Genomic DNA, 22,618 nt, shown 5'->3' with positions numbered 1-22,618 from the left:
GTTTGATTTATTTTCATCATTAGAAAAACATTCCCCCCCCCACCAACATCCAGATAAGTTAAACTTTAGAAGTTTGGCAAGACTAAAATGTCTGAATATTTTAAAGTAGGAAAGTGATGCGGTCTGTGAGACGTCAGAGCGCGTGGGCTTTCACAAACTTGCAGAATGTGGCAGGAATGCCCCCCCGCCCCTCCCTCACTGACAGAAGATTCACATCCAAGTGACCAAGACCCCGATGTAGCTCTGTAACTGGAGCAGTTGCCCCGCCCAGTAAGTTTTCGTAAAGTTTGTGCCTCTTTCACCAGTGCAAGCCCCCCCGTGGTGAGCCGGGGGGGGCGGGTTTGTAGAAGGGGCCGAGTAGTGAGTGTGCGGGGTGGGCACAGCCTGTGAATGGGCGGCCCCGGAGGATGGCACGCCGCGGGCACGAGCAGGAGATCCGCTGGTGACAGGGTGGGGACAGAATGCACCAGGATATAAATATACCCGAGCTGCTGACAGAGCCCTCAGCAGACCTGCGCCCGGCGTGCGCTGCTGGTGAGTTCAGTCTGCTGTAGTTTATTTAAGCTGTGTGTGGCGGAGTTACAGCGTGGCGTGCTGTCTAAACCCGTGTGTGTGGGGGGGGAGGGTTGTTCATAGTCTGCCTGGTGTGTATTTACCGTGTGTGTGTTCACAGTGTGTCGTGATGTTTATTTACCGTGTGTGTGTGTGTGGGGGGGGGGGGGATTGATAGTGTGCCGTAGTGTGTATTTACCGTGTGTGTGGGGGGGGGGGGGGGGATTGATAGTGTGCCGTAGTGTGTATTTACCGTGTGTGTGGGGGGGATTGATAGTGTGCCGTAGTGTGTATTTACCGTGTGTGTGGGGGGGATTGATAGTGTGCCGTAGTGTGTATTTACCGTGTGTGGGGGGGGGATTTATAGTGTGCCGCGTGTGTATTTTCTCCTGGGGGCGAGAGAAGGGGGGTGCTTGGACAATTAACTTTTTAAGCGACAACCCCCCAAGAACACGTGGAACTGAGCAGAAAGTTTGAGTAACTTACTAACAACTTCCAAACTCGAGTTGTTTTTAAAATGCACATCGATCCGAGAGTGTGGCAGGGACGTGCCTCGGGGGCTTTCAGCTGTGTGTGCACCAAGGCTCCTTTGTTGGGGGGTACCGTGCTCCCTCTGTGCCCCACAGTGTGGGCTTGTCGGCCGGGCACTCCTGTAACTCCGTGTAAATATTTGCGTTCTTGCCCTTGCTCCCGGGGCGCCATGGAAACGGCCGGCCTTGTAGGACCTGCCGTGAGTGATGCTCAGTTGTAACACCCTTACTTTAAGAGTTCTGGGTGAGAGAGCAGCCTGTGGGGCGGTACAGGGTGTACCCACCGTGGAAGCATTAGAAGCGGTTGGTGTTCTGCCAGCCAGAATGGTACAAATAAGTGACTCAGCCTGAGAGAGGGAACTCTTGCGTAAAAGTCACAGTCGCTCGCACAGTTTCCACCCACAAAAGGAAAGGCTGTGCTGGGGTGTTTTAAAAGGCAGAGACCCATGTGTTTGTCCCCTTGGGGCAGCGCCCCGCAGTATGGGCCCGCTGGAGATATTGGCGTATTTACAAGGGTGACGGGATATCCGCGTTGTGATGGAGTAACTCATCCGCCAATATCTAAATCCGGCCGTCTGTCACCGCCGTGAGTACACCACATATCTAATTGACACCACCATGTGTGTAGTGTGTGTAGGTATGACACATACACACCTTGTGTGTCAGAAGGCCTTTCAGAGGGTCACGGGGCAAGCATGGGTGACTGTGCCCAACCGTGGCGGTTGTGGCCTATCAGGCCTGATGTCCCGGCGCTCAACATACTACGAGTCCTGAGTAATTGTGCCAAGTACTACCCCGTCCAGCGCTTGCCTCTCAGTGGTAGCGCGGGTCGAGGAATCCAAAGCGCTTTGAGGGGAGGTAGGTATGGCGCATACACAGGGCCAAGTCTCCAAGTACACACACCAACAACAATAAAATTACTGTTCAGCCAAATACTTTCTTTTATGAAATAAAAATAGTTTTCATGTGATCACATAAAGTATAGAATCGACACACTAAATAATCCCCACAGCCCAGTGCTGACTTCTTAAGTCTAGTGGGGTTGGTTATTCCCCATTCTGTACTAGAGACTCCCCCCATATGTGGCCCACTCTAGCCCCCATGTAACAAAGTCTAAGTCTTTCCATAAGACTCAATGCCATCAGCGTGTCAGTGGTACGTCTGTGCAAGTCCCCAGCATGTCCGATGGCCTACAGCAATCTTACCCAACCCGATGGCAGTCTGCAATCCAGGAGGACCAGAGGTGCTCCTTTACAAGTTCCAGTCTCCTGGCTCTGAGGGCATGCAACCTCTTGTGGTCTTTCCCAGAGGACAACCCGTGTTGGTGTTTGGTGCCCTCACCCGGCAACCGCAGTGACAAGCAAGTGTTCCTCTGACTTCCTATGCATTAACAACACCGTGATGGATGGAATGTTTCAGTTCATTTCAGTCCTTTGCAATTTCTCGGATCGCATCCCAATCCATTATTTTTGACCCATTGTTCCCGCTCAGTTTGGACCCACTCATATGCAAACCAGTCTTGAACCTGCTCCTCATGGGAACAGTCTGACCCGAACTGCCAGGCTAGGTCTTCCCTGAACCAGAACGCAAGCAACCTCGGCCCACACACGGGCGACTGCCTTATCATTCCTGGTGCTCCCTTCCTGGTGACATGGAGGTCGCGGAGTGTGGCACACACAGGAGGAAGCCTGCACTCCACTGTGGACTCCCCTCCTCGTCACTCAGTGGTCCACTCCTTTGGTGCACGAATGGACGATGGCCCATATTTCACAGTGTTCTCCCTCCTGTTCACAAGGGAGCTCCAAGTTTGGTGCTCATACGGGCGACGGGCAGCACGTCACGGGCACCACCATTCTAGTGGCACAGGAGTCTTTGGCTTTGGCACTCCTTTGAAGTGCTCACTTCTCTGCACTGCCCTTTGCCAAATGGAGAGTCATGCACAGCAGCAGTGGCTCTAATTCTGATACACCCACAACACAGGCCAAGGGAGTACCCAGGGGTCACATCTGGCTGTCAGCCTCCACTGGAATATGCCACACCCACAACACAGGCCAAGGGAGTACCCAGGGGTCACATCTGGCTGTCAGCCTCCACTGAAATATGCCACACCCACAACACAGGCCAGGGAGTACCCAGGGGTCACATCTGTCTGTCAGCCTCCACTGAAATATGCCACACCCACAACACGGGCCAGGGAGTACCCAGGGGTCACATCTGGCTGTCAGCCTCCACTGGAATATCCCACACCCACAACACGGGCCATGGAGTACCCAGGGGTCACATCTGGCTGTCAGCCTCCACTGAAATATGCCACACCCACAACACAGGCCAGGGAGTACCCAGGGGTCACATCTGGCTGTCAGCCTCCACTGGAATATGCCACACCCACAACACAGGCCAAGGGAGTACCCAGGGGTCACATCTGGCTGTCAGCCTCCACTGTAATATGCCACACCCACAACACAGGCCAAGGGAGTAACCAGGGGTCACATCTGGCTGTCAGCCTCCACTGAAATATGCGACAACACAGGCCAAGGGAGTACCCAGGGGTCACATCTGTCTGTCAGCCTCCACTGAAATATGCCACACCCACAACACAGGCCAGGGAGTACCCAGGGGTCACATCTGGCTGTCAGCCTCCACTGAAATATGCCATACCCACAACACAGGCCAAGGGAGTACCCAGGGGTCACATCTGGCTGTCAGCCTCCACTGAAATATGCCACATAAAAGTTCAAAGGCTTAAGCCTTTGTCTCAATCAAGATTCCCTGCCCCACGGTACCAATCTTATTACTCCTGCCATCTCTTGGACATTGACCCCAAGCCCCACCAACAAGTAACTCTTCCTGGAATCCAAGAGGCACAGAGGATGCTCTGCTCCCCTTCCTTCAGTGTGCGCCCCCCCAGCCCTCAGGAATGTCAGCAATCCACATCTAGTTTGTCGGGTGGGGGATTGCAGTCCTCACCTCTCTTGTCCTCTCCAGGCCAGTGTTTCCAAAATAGAACTCACAGGCCTCCATGTTATGTCCCATAAACAGGAACACACACATCCCATCACACGCACACAGAGATCACCTGCTGCCAGACGCCACACATAATCGATGCAGGCCAGGGTTTATTTAAGTATACAGCCGTGTAACTTCACTAGAGTGCACCAGTAGGCAGCACTCCCATGAGAAATGAAACACAGAACGGGTGCGCTCTCTAACATCATGATGGAAGAGCTTGGTGCGCCCCTCATGGTCCCTCAACAAGACTGTATTACCATGAGCTCGTGGTCCCTCAACAAGACTGTATTACCATGAGCTCATGGCCCCTCAACAAGACTGCAACAAGACAGTATTACCATGAGCTCATGGTCCCTCAACAAGACTGTATTACCATGAGCTCATGGTCCCTCAACAAGACTGTATTACCATGAGCTCATGGTCCCTCAACAAGACTGTATTACCATGAGCTCATGGTCCCTCAACAAGACTGCAACAAGACTGTATTACCATGAGCTCGTGGTCCCTCAACAAGACTGTATTACCATGAGCTTGTGGTCCCTCAAGAAGACTGTATTACCATGAGCTCGTGGTCCCTCAACAAGACTGTATTACCATGAGCTCGTGGTCCCTCAACAAGACTGTATTACTATGAGCTCGTGGTCCCTCAACAAGACTGTATTACCATGAGCTCGTGGTCCCTCAACAAGACTGTATTACCATGAGCACGTGGCCCCTCAACAAGACTGTATTACCATGAGCTCGTGGTCCCTCAACAAGACTATATTACCATGAGCTCGTGGCCCCTCAACAAGACTGTATTACCATGAGCTCGTGGTCCCTCAACAAGACTGTATTACCACGAGCTCGTGGTCCCTCAACAAGACTGCAACAAGACTGTATTACCATGAGCTCATGGTCCCTCAACAAGACTGTATTAATGCGTTAGGGGTCATTGTGTTGCATTATTGTTGGACTTGGCCCTTGTTACAGGGTCATCCCCAAACTTTTTGCCTTCCTCCTCCTATTTTTTCCTGACCGTTTTTGATGACTGTAGGACTGAGCACTTTACCACTGCTGATCAGTGCTAAAGTGCATGTGCTCTCGCTTCTAAACTTGGTATGATTGACTCACCCCTAATTGGAACATTTCATTTACCTGTAAGTCCCTTGATACATGTTGTGTTTTGGTGTAATGATGTTTTATGCTATACAGTTTATTTTTATATGACTAGTGGTTGTGTTTCCTTTGTGGTGTATTTACTGTGTCATGTGTGTGTGTGTTGTGCCAACACTTTACACATTGCCTCCGGTTTAGGCCTGACTGCTCGTGCCAAGCTACCAAGGGGGTGAGCAGGGGTTATCTTGGATGTGTAACTCCCTTGCCATGACTAGAGTGTGTAGGTTCTGCCTGGCTTAGGTGCATACCCCAGCCACCCAGAAACCCCATTTCTAACACTGGTGATCAGTGGTGAGGATAGGACTTGCACTTGAACAATACTATTGTGACTCATTGTTGCACTACAAGCTTCACTTAGAGCATTATGTGTTTTATTTTCCTTTGATTCTCTCATTTAGTCATTTTTCCTGTGCTCGCTCTTGCACCTGGGAATGCTGTTGTCACACTTGTATTTGTTTACCTTGTCAAGATGGGGTTAACCTTTGATCTAGACAACCTGTTGTCTTACAAAAAGGGGAATTAAAGGTTTTCTGTAGGGAGAGGGGACTACCAGAGAACGGGGACCTCGTGAAAACCCTGTACTATTTTGAAAGGGACCTTGGAAGAGCATCAGCAGAGATCCAGAGAGGTAGTGGTTTTGAGGAAGACCCAGAGGGGGACCCTGAGATCTGTGAGGACTCTGAGGTTGGGAGGGTTTTCAGTCCACACCCCAGGGGGGCATTGACCCTGAAGAGTTTGAAGCGGAGGGAGGAGATGACTGGGCAGGGACTCTGGTAGAGAGAGGACCCCAGGGATAGGCCGTCACGTGCTGGGTCCAGTCCTAGGAGCAGTGTCCCCTCCTCTTCTCTGTCGCCTGAGGAGCTCAGAGGTAGGCGGAAAGAGGTGGGACCTGAGGTTGCAGCTAGCACGTCTGGCTGTGGAGGAGAGAAGGGCTGAGGTAGAGAAGGTCTTAGTCCAGGAGAGGATGGCAAAGGCTGAAAGGGCCTTTGCCAGGGAGAGACTCACCCTTGAACGCAGACCTGACAAGTCTGGACTCACCAGCACTGCAGGTGGAGTCCATTGTGGCAGCAATTGTAAATGTATTGCCAGGGGCAATCCCCCATGCCCACAGGTTCAAAAAGGGGGAAGACATACATCAGTGGCTGAGGGAGTATGAAATGGCTCTGGTAGTGCGGGGGATCCCTGAGAAGGATTGGGGGACTGGCCTGGGGAGCTATATTCCTGAGGAGGGGAGGGGTGCCTGTAGGAGGCTGGCCTGGCTTGTAGTTGGTACCAAGGGGTACTTACACCTTGCACCAGGTCCAGGTATCCCTTATTAGTGTAGAGGGGTGTCTAGCAGCTTAGGCTGATAGAAAAGGGTAGTTTAGCAGAGCAGCTTAGGCTGAACTAGGAGACATGCAAAGCTCCCACTATACCACTGGTGCCATATGCACAATATCATAAGAAAACACAATACACAGATATACTAAAAATAAAGGTACTTTATTTTTATGACAATATGCCAAAAGTATCTCAGTGAGTACCCTCAGTATGAGGATAGCAAATATACACAAGATATATGTACACAATACCAAAATTATGCAGTAATAGCAATAGAAAGCAATGCAAGCAATGTACAGTCACAATAGATTGCAATGAGAGCACATAGGTATAGGGGCAACACAAACCATATACTCTAGAAGTGGAATGCGAATAACGTATGGACCCCAAACCTATGTGAGCTTGTAGAGGGTCGCTGGGACTGTAAGAAAACAGTGAGGGTTAGAAAAATAGCCCACCCCAAGACCCTGAAAAGTGGGTGCAAAGTGCACCTAAGTTCTCCAGAGAGCACAGAAGTCGTGATAGGGGAATTCTGCAAGGAAGACCAACACCAGCAATGCAAAAACGATGGATTTCCAGACGAGAGTACCTACGGAACAAGGGGAACAAGTCCAAAAGTCACGATCAAGTCGGGAGTGGGCAGATGCCCAGGAAATGCCAGCTGTGGGTGCAAAGAAGCTGCCACTGGATGGTAGAAGCTGTGGATTCTGCAAGAACGAAGAGGACTAGGAACTTCCCCTTTGGAGGATGGATGTCCACGTCGTGAAGAAGCTTGCAGAGGTGTTTCCGTGCAGAAAGACTGCAAACAAGCCTTTCTAGCTGCAAGGGTCGCGGTTAGGGTTTTTGGATGCTGCTATGGCCCAGGAGGGACCAGGATGTCGCCAATTGCGTGAGGAGACAGAGGGGGCGTCCAGCAAGACAAGGAGCCCACTCAGAAGCAAGCAGCACCCGCAGAAGTGCTGGAACAGGCACTACGAAGAAGAGTGAACTGGAGCTCACCGAAAGTCACAAAGGAAGGGCCCACGACGCCGAAGGACAACTCAGGAGGTCGTGCCCTGCGGGTTAGAGTGTCGGGGACCCAGGCTTGGCTGTGCACAAAGGAAATCCTGGAAGAGTGCACAGGAGCCGGAGCAGCTGCAAATCATGCGGTACCCAGCAATGCAGTCTAGCGTGGGGAGGCAAGGACTTACCTCCACCAAACTTGGACTGAAGAGTCACTGGACTGTGGGAGTCACTTGGACAGAGTTGCTGAGTTCCAGGGACCACGCTCGTCATGTTGAGAGGGGACCCAGAGGACCGGTGGTGCAGTCTTTTGGTGCCTGCGGTTGCAGGGGGAAGATTCCGTCGACCCACAGGAGATTTCTTCGGAGCTTCTAGTGCAGAGAGGAGGCAGACTGCCCCCACAGCATGCACCACCAGGAAAACAGTCGAGAAGGCGGCAGGATCAGCGATACAAGGTTGCAGTAGTCATCTTTGCTACTTTGTTGCGGTTTTGCAGGCTTCCAGCGCGGTCAGCAGTCGATTCCTTGGCAGAAGGTGAAGAGAGAGATGCAGAGGAACTCTGATGAGCTCTTGCATTCGTTATCTAAAGAATTCCCCAAAGCAGAGACCCTAAATAGCCAGACAAGGAGATTTGGCTACCTAGGAAGGAGGATAGGCTAGCAACAGAGGTAAGAGCCTATCAGAAGGAGTCTCTGATGTCACCTGCTGGCACTGGCCACTCAGAGCAGTCCAGTGTGCCAGCAGCACCTCTGTTTCCAAGATGGCAGAGGTCTGGAGCACACTGGAGGAGCTCTGGGCACCTCCCAGGGGAGGTGCAGGTCAGGGGAGTGGTCACTCCCCTTTCCTTTGTCCAGTTTCGCACCAGAGCAGGGCTGGGGGATCCCTGAACCGGTGTAGACTGGCTTATGCAGAGATGGGCACCATCTGTGCCCATCAAAGCATTTCCAGAGGCTGGGGGAGGCTACTCCTCCCCAGCCCTGACACCTTTTTCCAAAGGGAGAGGGTGTAGCACCCTCTCTCTGAGGAAGTCCTTTGTTCTGCCTTCCTGGGCCAAGCCTGGCTGGACCCCAGGAGGGCAGAAACCTGTCTGACGGGTTGGGGTTGGCAGCAGCAGCAGCAGCTGCAGTGAAACCTCGAGAAAGGTAGTTTGGCAGTACCCGGGTCTGTGCTAGAGACTCGGGGGATCATGGAATTGTCTCCCCAATGCCAGAATGGCATTGGGGTGACAATTCCATGATCTTAGACATGTTACATGGCCATGTTCGGAGTTACCATTGTGACGCTATACATATGTAGTGACATATGTATAGTGCACGCTTGTAATGGTGTCCCCGCACTCACAAAGTCCGGGGAATTTGCCCTGAACAATGTGGGGGTACCTTGGCTAGTGCCAGGGCGCCCACACACTAAGTAACTTAGCACCCAACCTTTACCAGGTAAAGGTTAGACATATAGGTGACTTATAAGTTACTTAAGTGCAGTGGTAAATGGCTGTGAAATAACGTGGACGTTATTTCACTCAGGCTACAGTGGCAGGCCTGTGTAAGAATTGTCAGAGCTCCCTATGGGTGGCAAAAGAAATGCTGCAGCCCATAGGGATCTCCTGGAACCCCAATACCCTGGGTACCTCAGTACCATATACTAGGGAATTATAAGGGTGCTCCAGTATGCCAATGTGAATTGGTGAAATTGGTCACTAGCCTGTTAGTGACAATTTGTACAGAGAGAGCATAACCACTGAGGTTCTTGTTAGCAGAGCCTCAGTGAGACAGTTAGGCATCACACAGGGAACACATACATATAGGTCACAACCTTATGAGCACTGGGGTCCTGACTAGCAGGGTCCCAGTGACACATAACAAACATACTGAAAACATAGGGTTTTCACTATGAGCACTGGGCCCTGGCTAGCAGGATCCCAGTGAGACAGTGAAAACACCTGACATATACTCACAAACAGGCCAAAAGTGGGGGTAACAAGGCTAGAAAGAGGCTACTTTCTCACAGTGCCCTTCTGGCACTGGAAGGGAGTGACAGGTAAGAGTATCCCCCCATGAAGGAGGCATTTATCAAGAAGTATAACTTCACCCCTGAAAACTACAGATCGAGGTTCAGGGGAAGTAGAAAGCGGTCTCACCAGCCTTAGGGGGAGTTTATGGAGGATTGCTGCATGGCACAGGAAGGCTGGGTGAAGGGTAGCACAGCGAAAAGTTTGAAGGGCTGTTCAACTGATTGCCAGAGAGCACATGCTCCATTCTTGTTTTCCAGGGTTACGCCGACAGCTGTTCCTGCGCAAGTTCTCTCACCCCAGGGAACTTGCAAAGGAGACAGACGTCTGGCCGAGTGCCAGAGGATCTGGTAAGGCACTTGGGAGTGATCCTCAAGGGAGTGGCTCATGTCCCCCCCACCCGAGGGCAGGGGAGTTTCAGAGTAGTCCAGACAGGTCCCATAATGGGCAGGGTTGCAGGTTCTAGATTGTCATCTGCCCAGCCCCATACCCTGGAGGGTACCCCGGGGGGCCCAAGGGAGGGAACTTAGATTGTAACGGGAGACCATCCACTGAAGGGGATCCCCCTAGTGTCAGGAGAACTTGGGAGGGGTTAACTGGAACCAACATCCACCCAGTTCTACTGTCTGGCAGTACCACTCCTCAAAGGGGGGATGCAGAAGCCCAGATTGAGGGGTTTGAGGGAGAGGCAGGGCTCCCCTAACTCCTGTCTAGCCTAAGGGTACAGACCGTAGGTTGGGGAACCAGGCCCAGGGAATTCCCCTTGACCTGAGGTTAGAGACAGGTGTTACCCGTGTCCCTACCTTGTTGCCTTATAGGGGTACCACTCCTGCTGGGAGGGTGCGTAACTCTAGAGGGAAGGGTTTGAGGGAGAGGGAGGACTCTCCCCTTACCCTAGTTCAGCCCAAGAGTGTAGACATTGTGTTGGAAGACCAGTTACAGGGTAACTCCCCTGAGCTGGTGGGAGAGCTAAGCAGGATGATTGACAGCAGCGCTCTCGCAGTTCTGGATTCTGGGGGTACCACTCCCAAAAAGAGGGTACAGAACCCCAGAAGGAGGGGCAGGGGGAGGAAATTCTCAACCCTGGCTTTTCTCCAGTCTATGGGTCCAGGCCCTAGACTGGGGGACCAGTGACAGGGTAGAGCCCCTGAACTGGTGAGCAGTAGAGTGGAGAGAGGATGCTATGCACCTAGGGCTTCCGGCTGCCACTGAGCGAGAATTCAAAGACCAGAGGCCCCTGGATGGCTTGGGAGCCTCCATGGGTTAGCTTAGATTGTCTGGGAAGCATAGACAGAGTGATCCAACTGGGTTCAGATTGGTGTAGAACTGGAACATGCCCCTGCAGTTGCAGGCCAGGGTCCATGTTCTATCGCCCCAAGCAGGGAAGCCCATCAAGGTATTGATTGGGCTCCCCTGGCTTTAGGCTGGTGGGGTTTGTGTTAGACCTGGCCCTTTTTAGACACCAAGATCAACAACATCAGGTAAGAACTTTTAGAGTTATGAATTTTGCAAGAAACACAAATAATACACACTAATGTTATCCTACGTGAGGAAAAGATATACTGCATACAAATACTTGCAAGTGTTTGTCGAAGGGATCCTTTAGGACTTAAAGTGTTGGGGGACCAGGGTCCAATGCTCCACCAGCAGCTCAGGTTTACCTGTCCTGGTGTGTCCGGGTGCAGAGGTGCTGCTCGCACTGATAGCCTCAAGTGCTACAGAAGCAGAAGTTTAAAGGGACCTGTCAAATCAACAGATGCTGCAAAGGGGGACTTGGGGACAAGTCTGGCGGAACCCCAAGGGCGGCTTGGCTTGTGGGGGCTTCTAGGCCAAGGAGACACAGTCAGAAGTTGTGAATTCGGGCTGTGAGGCTTGACTGCAGAGGTGCTTGGCAACTTGTGTTGGAGGCTCTCACAGTTCGTGGGTTTACCTGGAAAAGGAGAGCAAGCAAGACAACAGTGCCACTCTCTCAGTGGGGGCCTCGTCGGTTCTGAAGTCCCTCATCAGCAGGTCGGCTTTTCCGGCGGTGGTATCCAGGCTGGACACTCAATAAGCCTTGGTTGTGGCAAATGCTCCGGTACCCAGGATATTGGTGTAGGAGGGATCCTGGAGGGTCTAGCATCTCGCTGGAGAAACAGGGCTGACCATTGACCTCCTCCTAGCAAGATGCTCCCTCAGTAGGCCAGATGGCCCGCAAAACGTAGTACCGGAGAGGTGCAGTCAGTGCCTTCAGATTCAAGGATATGTCTCCTCCATCCAAGGGAGATACTAAGTGGCAGTCAAAGTGCTGGACAGTTCTCAAAGGTTTTGGGGAGAATGTACAGGTTTTGGACGAGTCAGGTCGGTGAAATTGTTGCGGTACCAGCAGCAAGACAGGGTTTGGTGCCAAGTTCTAGGTAAGTCCTCAGTTCTCGTGGTTGTCCTTCTTCTGTTCCCAGGTAGAAAATCTGTCTATCTGGTGTTGAGGGGTCCCCTAAATACTCAATTTGGGGGCATTAAGGTGAGTGTAGGCTAGTAGTGAATAGGCTACTTACCCCTGGGGTGACTACACCCCCTATCTGACCACTTCCTGTGGAGAGTGGGCATATTCCTGACCCAGAGTTCCTAGTTTCACTAAAAACAAAATGGTGAAACTCTTCCTTGGCTGTGCACTTCAGGTAGTCCACCTTAGGGGTGTGACTAGCGAAGAAAGTGCAACACGCCTCCTGAATATAAAATTTTCTGCCTGTTCTGGTGCCAAATGGGCCTCAGGGCGGGGAGTGGCGTTCCCCAGCTCTGGGGGGAAGCCATGGCCATATCTCAAAGGTGACGGTGGCTTTGAAGCTCTTGGCTCTGATATGCTAAATCACTAGCCATCCTGCTGGAGGAGGTGTGATCGCCTTCCTCCTGAGCGAGCATTGTTTTGGCCTCTGAGAGCGCGGGCTCTCACCTGCAAGCATCCGAATCTCGTCTGTGGTGGCAGACTGGACAATATCAGTCGGCCAGCACATTAAGGGAATAGTTGTTTTCAGGGGGCACCTCTAATGGGCTTCTGGGTGCATCTCATAATAAATCTGATACTGACATCAGTACAGATTTATTAAGATGAGGTGTTTGATACCAAACATCAGTATTTTCAGTGAAGCAATCATGTAGCCGGGCACTCGTAGTGACTAGTGCCCACTACATGTCCTCAAAATGTCTTCCCAAACACTTGCAATGTCTAGCAATGGAACTAGGCATCACAGGGGTGCATCTGCTCATGCAGAGGTGCCCCCACATGTATTAAAATGCACCCTGCCTTCGGGCTCTAAGGCCTGCTGGTGGGGTGAATTACATATATTACATGCAATGGGTGTGGGCATTGCACACAGGGTGTTTGTAATGTTGTGTTTTCAAAATGGTTTGCATCATTTTGCGCATTCTGCAATGGCAGTTTGCAAGATTTAGAGTGTGGGTCCTTTGGGGTGGCATAATGCACGCTGCAGCCCTTAGGGAACATCTTTAGTACCCATGCCCAAGGTTCTGGGCTACTCTTTAGCAGGGGCTTGCAAGGGTGCTGAAGTCCTTGTCATTTAGGTTACAATTATCATTTGTATTGTTTTTAGGGAAAGAGCATTGGCACTGGGGCCTCGTTAGCAGGGACCAGTGCACTTCCAATCATCAGTACCGGTGAGCAAAAAGTGGTGGTGTCCGTGTCAAAAAGAGGCACTTTTCCGCAGCGAGGGGTTACTGACAATGGAGGCTCCACAGTCGGAAACTCAGTGGTTCCCCATTCTCGGAGCACAACAGTTGTCATTAGGTTTCCATTTCCATCCATACCTAAATAAAAACCTAACTACCTTGACACCCACGAGTGATTCTGAATGATTTTCATAACAACGTGCTCTCAGGTCCCACTCACACCAAACACACGTTTGCGTCAGGACGCAGAGTCGGGAGCCGAACCAAACTTTAGACGGTCGGCATTACTGAACAAATTACTTTCCGGTAATCTTCATTAGCATAGTCCTCCTCATCATAGCCACTAACCCTACATCTGTCCTCCTGTGTCATAGCATCACCTGTGAGGATGTTCCTAGGCAGAAAAACAAGAGCCAAAAATGATAAGCTACTCATACAGTCTAGTAACAACAGTTACTTTGTTGCCGTCTCAAGTAACAAAAAATCCAAAATTTTCTGTAACATTAGAAAACAACTCTAATTTGTGATGGGACAAAAAGAATGAGTGTTTGCCCAGTTGGCAGCTCTGCAGATTACCTGAAGTGAGACTTCTCTGGACTCAGCCGTGGTGCCGTTGACCTCCCCATAACATTCCCTGGTAATTCCAACCGCATAGAGGCTTAGGCTTGTGAAACTGCTTGCCTTTCCCACCTACTGATCATGGTAGTTAAAGCTTTTTTTAAATGTTAAGGTTGTACTAAAAGGAACAAAAAGAGACAGATTTTCTGAAGGTTTTTTGTCTAACTAAACCAAAAGGGCCCTTCTGTCATCTAAATTCCAATGGGTGTCACATGTGGATCTAAGAAACTCCAACAACTAATCTCCTAGGAAGAGTGAAATACAGATTGCATTATGGGTATACATTTTGGGTAAGGCATGAGTACTACCCTATGTGAGAAAAGCTTCGGGTATGGGTATGAATTTAACAAAGATATGACTTCCCCTTACCTGCTTGCTGACATTACTGCAACCAAAATGTCTACCCTGGAGGATATCCAGGAAAATACCGCCTGTGACAAGGGTTGCAGTGGTTCTTTTTGAAAACCTCCCAGTACCGTAGAAAGATCCTAGGAAGGAATCAGAGTCCACAGACTTTTTTAATAACCTAAAACTCCTAAGGAATATATTTGTTTTACCAGTGGAGAAATGGCTGCAACATCCCCTCCAGATTCACAGCAAAATCATGTGCTCCCAAAGTGACAGCGGCAACCCTTTAGTAAACACATTCCTCAGGAAATGAAGATTTTTAAATTGATCCTCCAAAACTGGATCTCATTTCCTATCCGAAAACTATGGGCCAGATTCACAAAGGGACTTTTGTGTAATAAAGTTACGAGTGAACAATCTCCGCACTCGTGGTGAAGTCTCTGCTCTTGTGGCAAAATATCTGCACTTGTGGCGGAATCTCTGCACTAGTGGCTGAATCTCTGCACTTGTGGCGGAATCTCTGCACTAGTGGCTGAATCTCTGCACTTGTGGCTGAATCTCTGCACTTGTGGCGGAATCTCTGCACTAGTGGCTGAATCTCTGCACTTGTGGCAGAATCGCTGCACTAGTGGCTGAATCTCTGCACTTGTGGCTGAATCTCTGCACTTGTGGCGGAATCTCTGCACTAGTGGCTGAATCTCTGCACTTGTGGCAGAATCGCTGCACTAGTGGCTGAATCTCTGCACTAGTGGCTGAATCTCTGCACTTGTGGCTGAATCTCTGCACTAGTGGCTGAATCTCTGCACTTGTGGCTGAATCTCTGCACTTGTGGCAGAATCGCTGCACTAGTGGCTGAATCTCTGCACTAGTGGCTGAATCTCTGCACTTGTGGCTGATTCTCTGCACTAGTGGCTGAATCTCTGCACTTGTGGCTGAATCTCTGCACTTGTGGCAGAATCTCCACATGGCGCACTTCAAAGAGTGTGACGTATAGAGATTATGCTCTGAGTGCGGACAGGGACGTAGCTTGGTCTTAAAGATTGGGGGGGGTGAGCTTCAGATTTCCCAACAATCACACTGACATATAAGGCCTCATTACGAGTGTGGTGGTCTTACGATCTTGGATCCCGGGGGTCTTGTGGTGGCGGAGATCCTAATCCACCAGGGCAGCACTGCATGCAGCGCTGCCCAGTAGATTACAACCTTGTTCTCCGCCAGCCTTTTCATGGCAGTAACACCACCATGGAAAGGCTGGCGGAGAAGAGGTACAGGGGGCAACAGGGGGGCTCCTGCACTGCCTGTGTACTTGGTATGGGCAGTGCAGGGGCCCCTCTGCCTAGCACTGTCTCACTGTCTGCTAGGCAGACACTGAACATTGTGAATGATGTAACTTGTTTCCCCTAGTGGGAAACTCTTAATGGGTATGGCAGGGAGGTAGCCAGTGTGGCGGCAACCTCCCCGTCAGAATTGTGAACTCCTAATGAGGCCCATAATGTTAAAATATATTATATGAGAATCAGGGTGCCTGAGAGGCATTTAAGGGCCAGTGGAAAGGGAATAATTTTTTTTATTGCGCATTAACTATTAGATGTGATGCATAGAATTAATTAAAAGTAATTTAACATTTTAATTTCTAAATTAAAAAAAAAGTTAAAATATGTTATTCCATTTGTATTTTTAGATTTGTTTTACATTAAATTTTACCTTCAAAGATTTTTTTAACATTAATTTAATTTACCATAATTTTCTATGAGGTTTTATTTTGAGTGTCCCTCAGCATTACCTTCTGCGGTAGGGTGTTGCATTACCAGTCGTTGGCCAGATGTGGTGCTGGACTTACTCCAGCTCTGAACTGCATCAATTTACTGCTGTTTTGGGTCCCGCTGGACTGTAGTAACTAGATGTTTGTGAATAGCAATGGGCTTATTCTTTTTGGGTGGGTGTCTGTCCCTCCTTAAACCCCTCCTTACCCCTCCCAATACAGTAGTAAGTGCGCCCCCTTTTCCAGCCCTCTCCGTGGTCCCACCCTCATTCACTACTGAGTAGTAAACTTACACATGTGAGGGTCTCCCATTAGAAAAGATAAGAGATGGAGGTGCAGATGTGCACTTGTAGTTCTGTGAGTAGAATTGTGTAGAGCTTTGTATTACAACTGTTGTACTATTAGAGCACTACAAAATGCAGTTTGTGAATAGGCCCCAATGTGTTTAACCCGAGCCCGCATGCCAATGGAATGCAGCACCAACCTTACATTCAAAACACCATCTGTCTACTCCTTCATTGTCATAGCTGCCAAATTTTCAGTTTGTGTGAGATTTCCGTATTTTCTGTGCCGTTGAGTGTGACATGTAAAGTCTTATGTGTGACACTTCGAATGATAGTTTAACCCGACTAAATCAAAGCAGTCATGTCTACGTCACCAAACACACAGCTCCAAAATGACCTCCTTTTGAGTAACTGTCTACAAACAGCTTTAAAACAGTTGTAAAACTCCTGAAGTGTTTATGCCATGTCACTAATCTGTCCTTGTGCATTCTGGGACTGCACAAGGGTGTGGCGTTTTAAAAGATGACTGCATGAGGGTATTGCGTAACGGCCTGATCTGCAGACTTCTTAGCTGGGGAAGCAGGTGCGAGTCTTGGCATCGGTTCAACATCCTGTGATTCTGGGCAAATCACTTAATCTCCCTGTGCCTACAATTCAGCGCCTTGAGACCTTCACGGGTGATTTTCTGCGTTTTACAAGTCCTGGATTTATTTATTAATTATAAACTCATTCTTTATCTTATAATAGGAGAAATTCAAAATAGTTTGATCCATGATTTATGCAGAGGTAATGTGTTTGTGTACTTGGGAGCCTGGGATGCAAGATCTACAGCAGTGGTTCCCAACCATTTGACTTCTGTGGACCCCCACTTTATCAGTACTGGAACCCGGGGACCCCCACTGAATCATTATTGGAATCCAGGGAGCCCCACCAATAAGTCATTACTGAAGGCTGGGGACATAATCTGTTAATATTATTACATTTTCTATGCAGACACGGACCCCCTGAGGAGGCTTCGCAGACCCCCAGGGGTCCCCGGACCACAGGTTGGGACCACTGATCTACAGCCCAAAAGGTGTTATGCACAACACAGAGTTAGATACACACTTATTTTTCTTGATGCAGGTAAAAAAAAGAGAAATGTGATCCATGCAGGGAAGAGGTCATAAACAAGCAGGTGACAAGTCCAAGGCATGTAATTCAGAGAGTCCGAATGGCATTAGGGTACTGGCCAGCGCAGGGTACTGGTTGGTCCGCCCCTTGTAAAATACGGACTGTAAGAGGCCAAAAAGCAAAGGGCCTGTTTTAGTTTGTGGCGGGTGGGTTACTCGGTCACAACGGTGATGGATATCCTGCCCGCCGAATTCTACACCCATTATATCCTGTGGGATTTATATTTCAGCGGATGGGATGTCCGTCCCTGTTTGGACAGAGTAACCCATCCGCCAAAATCTAAATCAGGCCCAAAGTGTTTAGTCCTGTGCAAGAAACCACCGATAACGCAAGGTGCCAGTCACACCAAACATGGCCACAGAACGGTTATTTCAGAGGTTTGCAACACGCCCCTTTACCAGAGTTGAACTGGCCTGTAGGGCGTCAGGCAGTGACCGAAGGGCTCGTCCGACAGGTCAGCGTGTGACCATTCTTTGCTGCTTGTGAGCCTGTGTTATGTCTCCTGGGCCAGTTGTTACTGTTAATTTCCCTGTTAATAAAACAAGCACTGCTTGCAGTAAGCGCAAATACATGAAGCATTCCATACCTTGCAAAACATTTACGTAGCAAGGGCCAGATTTATCATTTTTTTCACGCAACTCGACATGACAGCTTGCTGTGCTGCACTGCACAAAAGGGCAGGAATATGCTATATCTATCAAGCTATAGCTCATTCGCTCATTCCTGCTCTCTCCCCGCACTGGCGCACAATCTGCTGCCTAGCTGCTACGCAAGCACCCTTGTGTCACGGTGCAAGGGTGCCTGTGTTGCAGGCAGGATTGTTTTTGTGCAGGAGGGGGCACCTTCCTGCACAAAAGCAATCTGTAGATGCAATTTCCTCTTTCTAAGGATGCTGCAAAATGCAGCACACTTAGAAAGAAGAAACAGCAAGAAGAAATAAAGATATTTCTCCTCTATGCATCTTCCCTGGGAAAGTGTACAATTCGGATGCATTCACAGGCTTGCCAGGATTGGTAAATCTGGGAATGCACCAAAACCCATGGGTGGATGCATGGGAACACACACGTTCCACCCATGAAACGGCTTCCCAGGGAAGAGTAACGCAAGAGAGTGACTTGCGCTATCCTGGGTTACTTCAGCTTTACCAAGCAGCAAAGGGCCATGCAAGGTGGCTAGCGTTGCGTGGGCAGATCTAAGTTAGGTATTGCGTTGCCCTTGCGACACCACACACCATGCGTGACGCAGGGACAACGCAACACCATGCCACTATTTTAGGTATCTAATTCACTAACAAGGGCCACTTTTATTTTGGTGCACAGGCCTGTTTTCTGTTCTAGTCCAACACTGCCCTTTGCCCACATCCCACGCAGTGCTTTGGAAAGAAGAATTCAAACTGATGCTTTCAGTCTTCCAACAGGAAGAAATTAGAATAAATTTACTTAAACGGTGTTGACAGCCTGTAAGTCTGTAAACAACAGGTCCTCTTAATGAGTTTTCCCATCCTTGTCACAAGCTGGAGCCGACACGAGTCACTTGCATTACATATAAGTGGGCACTGCCATGGGGCAGCATTAGGGCAAGGCAGGGGTGCTTCTATGGCAATACATAGCTGCCATGTTTCCCAGGTCCAGGCGTGAGGCGCTGCAGCAGTCCAGTTTTTTTTTCCTTTGAATTCTGGGACTTGTAGTCCTGGTTTATAATGGAATAAATAAAACGACAAGTCCCAGAATTCAAAGGGAACTTCTGCACTGCAGCAGCACATCACATCAGGGCTGCATAGCTGGTTTTCAGGACAGTACATATGAGTCAGTGGCAAGGGTGGGGGTAGCCCAAGCCTGCAGCTGTGGTGCTCTCAGTGAGTGACTGCCACTTACTTCCCGTACACGTCAGCACTGACTCTAAAGGCTGAGCGGAAGTGCGAGCCCTGCCATGTGCTCTGCAGCATCAGCATCCCAGACGGGGCAGCGCCAGCGCGCATGCGCACAGCGGCGCACCCATCACCGCCCACTTGTCTCAGCCACAGACCTGGGCATCCGAGCATCCTGCTGTCCGAGAGGGTGGCACACAGAAACAGGAGGGATGCGCCGTCCTTGCACAAACACAGGCAGAATTCACACCCCTCACGGAGACAACAGTCACGGGCGCAGATGAAGCAAACAATATTATATTTTCGGCAGTGTTGGAACAGGGGACATATTTTACACCAAAGAGGGTCTTATGTAGATTTGGGGGGGGAGTGATACAAAAGCCTCCTTAATTAGCTTCAGACCTCTATACTGGGCGATCGCTTGGTCAGTAAGATTGGGGGGGGGGGGCTGAGCTTCAGATTCCCAACAATAACGTTGACACATAATGTTAAAATACACGATGGCCAAGGGGACAAAACAATATGCAAGAAACTAAAGTTATCATGAAATTAAGAAAGACGCTACTGGAATAGCAGAATAATTTAATTAACTGAAAAAACCTGGCCGTGCTTTTTTTTTTTACCCTCTCTCGTTTTCAAACGTTATTTATACACAATAAGGGGCCATTGCTGACACGTTTCCCAGCACCACGTGCGTGAGGTGCTGCTTCAGGCCAGGTTATTTTCCTTTGAATTCTGGGAGTTGTAGTCCTGTTTTATAGTGGAATAAATAAAACTACAAGTCCCAGAATTCAAGGGAGAAACCGTGACTGGAGCAGCGAGGACCTGGGAAACCTGGCAAAGCAGGCTCCCAACTGACCCCTGTGGGCATGTGTAGCACCCGGCCCGATCCAGGCGGGAGGCTCCCGATTTTTAAAAGCCAAAATGGCTTTATTTGATCAGTCTCCCGCCTGCAATTGCCTCTGCTTCAATGAAAGTCTGTGTGGAAAATCCAGTCCCCCATCTTATTTTTTGAGTCTCCCTCTAATTTCAAGATGTCGGCGTGTATGCTCTGTTTACAGAGCCTCGAGGACCAGCTGCAGGCAGTGTGTCGAGCCTGACTTGCATCGCTAATGAGTGAGTTAGAGGGGGGCAGCCAACAGATGTACAGGGAGGGCCGAGCCAAGGGTCTGCCTCGGATCTCAGCCTTCGGGAGCCGAGCCCGAAAACATTGTATGTGTAAATCACACAACAAACCACCTAAAATATGATAGAGCTGCTTCAAAATTCAAGGATGTGTATTTCCTTAATATGTAAAGCTTTGACATTAATATATCACATTATGAGACTGCACCGAGGAGGCCTTGTTAAAAGTGACAGTTTTTAAACGTGAACCATTGGTGCAACGAGAGGCGGGACGATTGTCATGTAAACATTGTAGGTGACCCAGATTATTTGAGAGTAACATTACAGTTTATTAAATCCATAGGTTTTGGTACAACTGGTATTGTGAACTGACATATTTGTACTTGGATATGGGTTAATGAAGAAAACAAGCATCAGCAAAGCCAATAAGTGTCACCAATGTGACATTATCTTTGTCAAGGTTTTTAGCTATATTGTACAGCAGCATGCCTCAAAGTTTAAAAAAAACAACAAAAAAAACCACTATTGACCCAGCCAGGGCTGACCATGTTATGTTGCTTTTTTGAACTGCTGGCAGTAGGCGTGTACTTCCTTGTTTTGCACACCTCTCTCCCTCCAAGATGCCCACTGACAGCAATTTTAAAAAGTGCTATGATGCGACCAGGGCTACCTTGCAATAAAGACAAAACATGACAAAGGCAAATAGTGTGTACAGGCAAGACCTATTGGCTTTGCCAATGCTTTTTTATGTTATTCCTAAGACAGAATGAGTGATGCCCCCTTACAACACTGCCACAGCTGATGTTTGGGAATCTTTCAACCTCTCTTCCTGCTTGGAAAATCTGCTCAGGCATCAGACAGACTATTATATAGGGAAAATGCTAATTCGTATGGATGGGGAAAAGGCAGTCATTCCCAAGGATCCCTGTATAGGTAAGTCTGCTTCTGTCCAGAGCTTTTCACACTGATAGTGCCTATAGCTCTGAGAAGCAGTCTGCAAGAGTTAACACAAGGAGCATTTTATATGTAAAAGGATCAGCACACTGAAACAAACAAAGGGAGGGCATGGTAAGGCAACCTGTGTAAACTCTGACTCACAACAACCTCATTCAACTTGCAATACATCCATCACAACCTTTCAGTTCAATGACTCCATCGCCGACGTCATCAGCAGTCAAGCCCTTGCATCTACAGACTACATCCTCCTCGAGAACCTGAACTTCCACCTCGAAAACACCAATGACAGCAACTCCACCGTCCTGCTCGACAACCTCGGACTCAAGCAGCTCGTCACATTTCCTACCCACTCTGCCGGACACACGCTCGACCCCATCTTCTCTGCCAGCACATCGCCTTCAGCCATACCACCGAACTCCACTGGACCGATCATGATGCATCCACTTCACCTTCGAGAAACCCACCATGCGCCACCACCGGCAACAGATTCCCCGCCGCAGCTGGAACAAGGTCACTAACAACCAGCTGATCTCCACCCTCGCCCAAGCCCCACCAGCTGACACCACCGACGCTGACACAGCCACCAGCAACCTCATGCAATGGATCGACGACTGCGCCAACACTCCGATCAAGAAACCCTCTTCACAACCGCACCTTCAGAAAGGCCACCTGGTTCACCACCGACCTCCGGACCTCTAAACAGGCCTGTCGAAAACTCGAGAGGAAGTGGCGCCAGGAACAGACACCAGCCACCCACACGGCCCTCAAGAACGCCATCCGCAAGCACCACCAGGTCATCCGGACTACCAAGATATCCTCATTCAAGGAACGTATCGACAACCACGCGCACAACAGCAAAGAGCTCTTCAACATCATGAAGGAACTCTCCAACCCCAGCACCAATGACATCCCACCCTCACAAGACCTCTGCGACTCCCCGCCACCTTCTTACTACGTACTATTAAAATGCTGTTTTGTGAATTGCTAAACAAACAAATTTATACAAACGTGTACGTTTACCTTTGTGAATCAGGCCAAGGATGTTAAGCAGACACCGAGTGTCCATCCTGGTTGGCAACTCTGGCTTAACGCCACATCCTGGGTAGAAAGAGGAGGCAGAGGTCACAAAAAAACTGAGCTTGTTATGGGCTCGAGGTTCTAACAGGACCTAAAGCTGCGCCTGAGCCAGGCTTCAGGCTTGACGCTGGTTTAAGCTTTCAGTGGGGCATCCACCTCTAAACT

The 22,618-nt window shown here is 49.6% G+C and overlaps 1 protein-coding gene across 1 annotated transcript in view; it reads left to right on the top strand.

The window, feature by feature from the left end:
* The first annotated feature begins 392 nt into the window (after nt 1-392).
* The window catches only part of LOC138296893 (solute carrier family 22 member 7-like), a 178,281-nt gene continuing 156,055 nt past the window's right edge, over nt 393-22,618 (top strand). Inside the window, exon 1 of the mRNA XM_069236388.1 lies at nt 393-534. The gene's annotated coding sequence lies outside the window, so the exon portion shown is untranslated. The remainder of the gene's footprint in view (nt 535-22,618) is intronic.

The sequence above is a fragment of the Pleurodeles waltl genome, chromosome 5 (assembly GCF_031143425.1).
Source record: "Pleurodeles waltl isolate 20211129_DDA chromosome 5, aPleWal1.hap1.20221129, whole genome shotgun sequence".
Classification (NCBI taxonomy): Eukaryota; Metazoa; Chordata; class Amphibia; order Caudata; family Salamandridae; genus Pleurodeles; species Pleurodeles waltl.
Note: the sequence above shows the minus strand (reverse complement) of the source record. Positions and strands in the feature narration are given on the sequence as shown.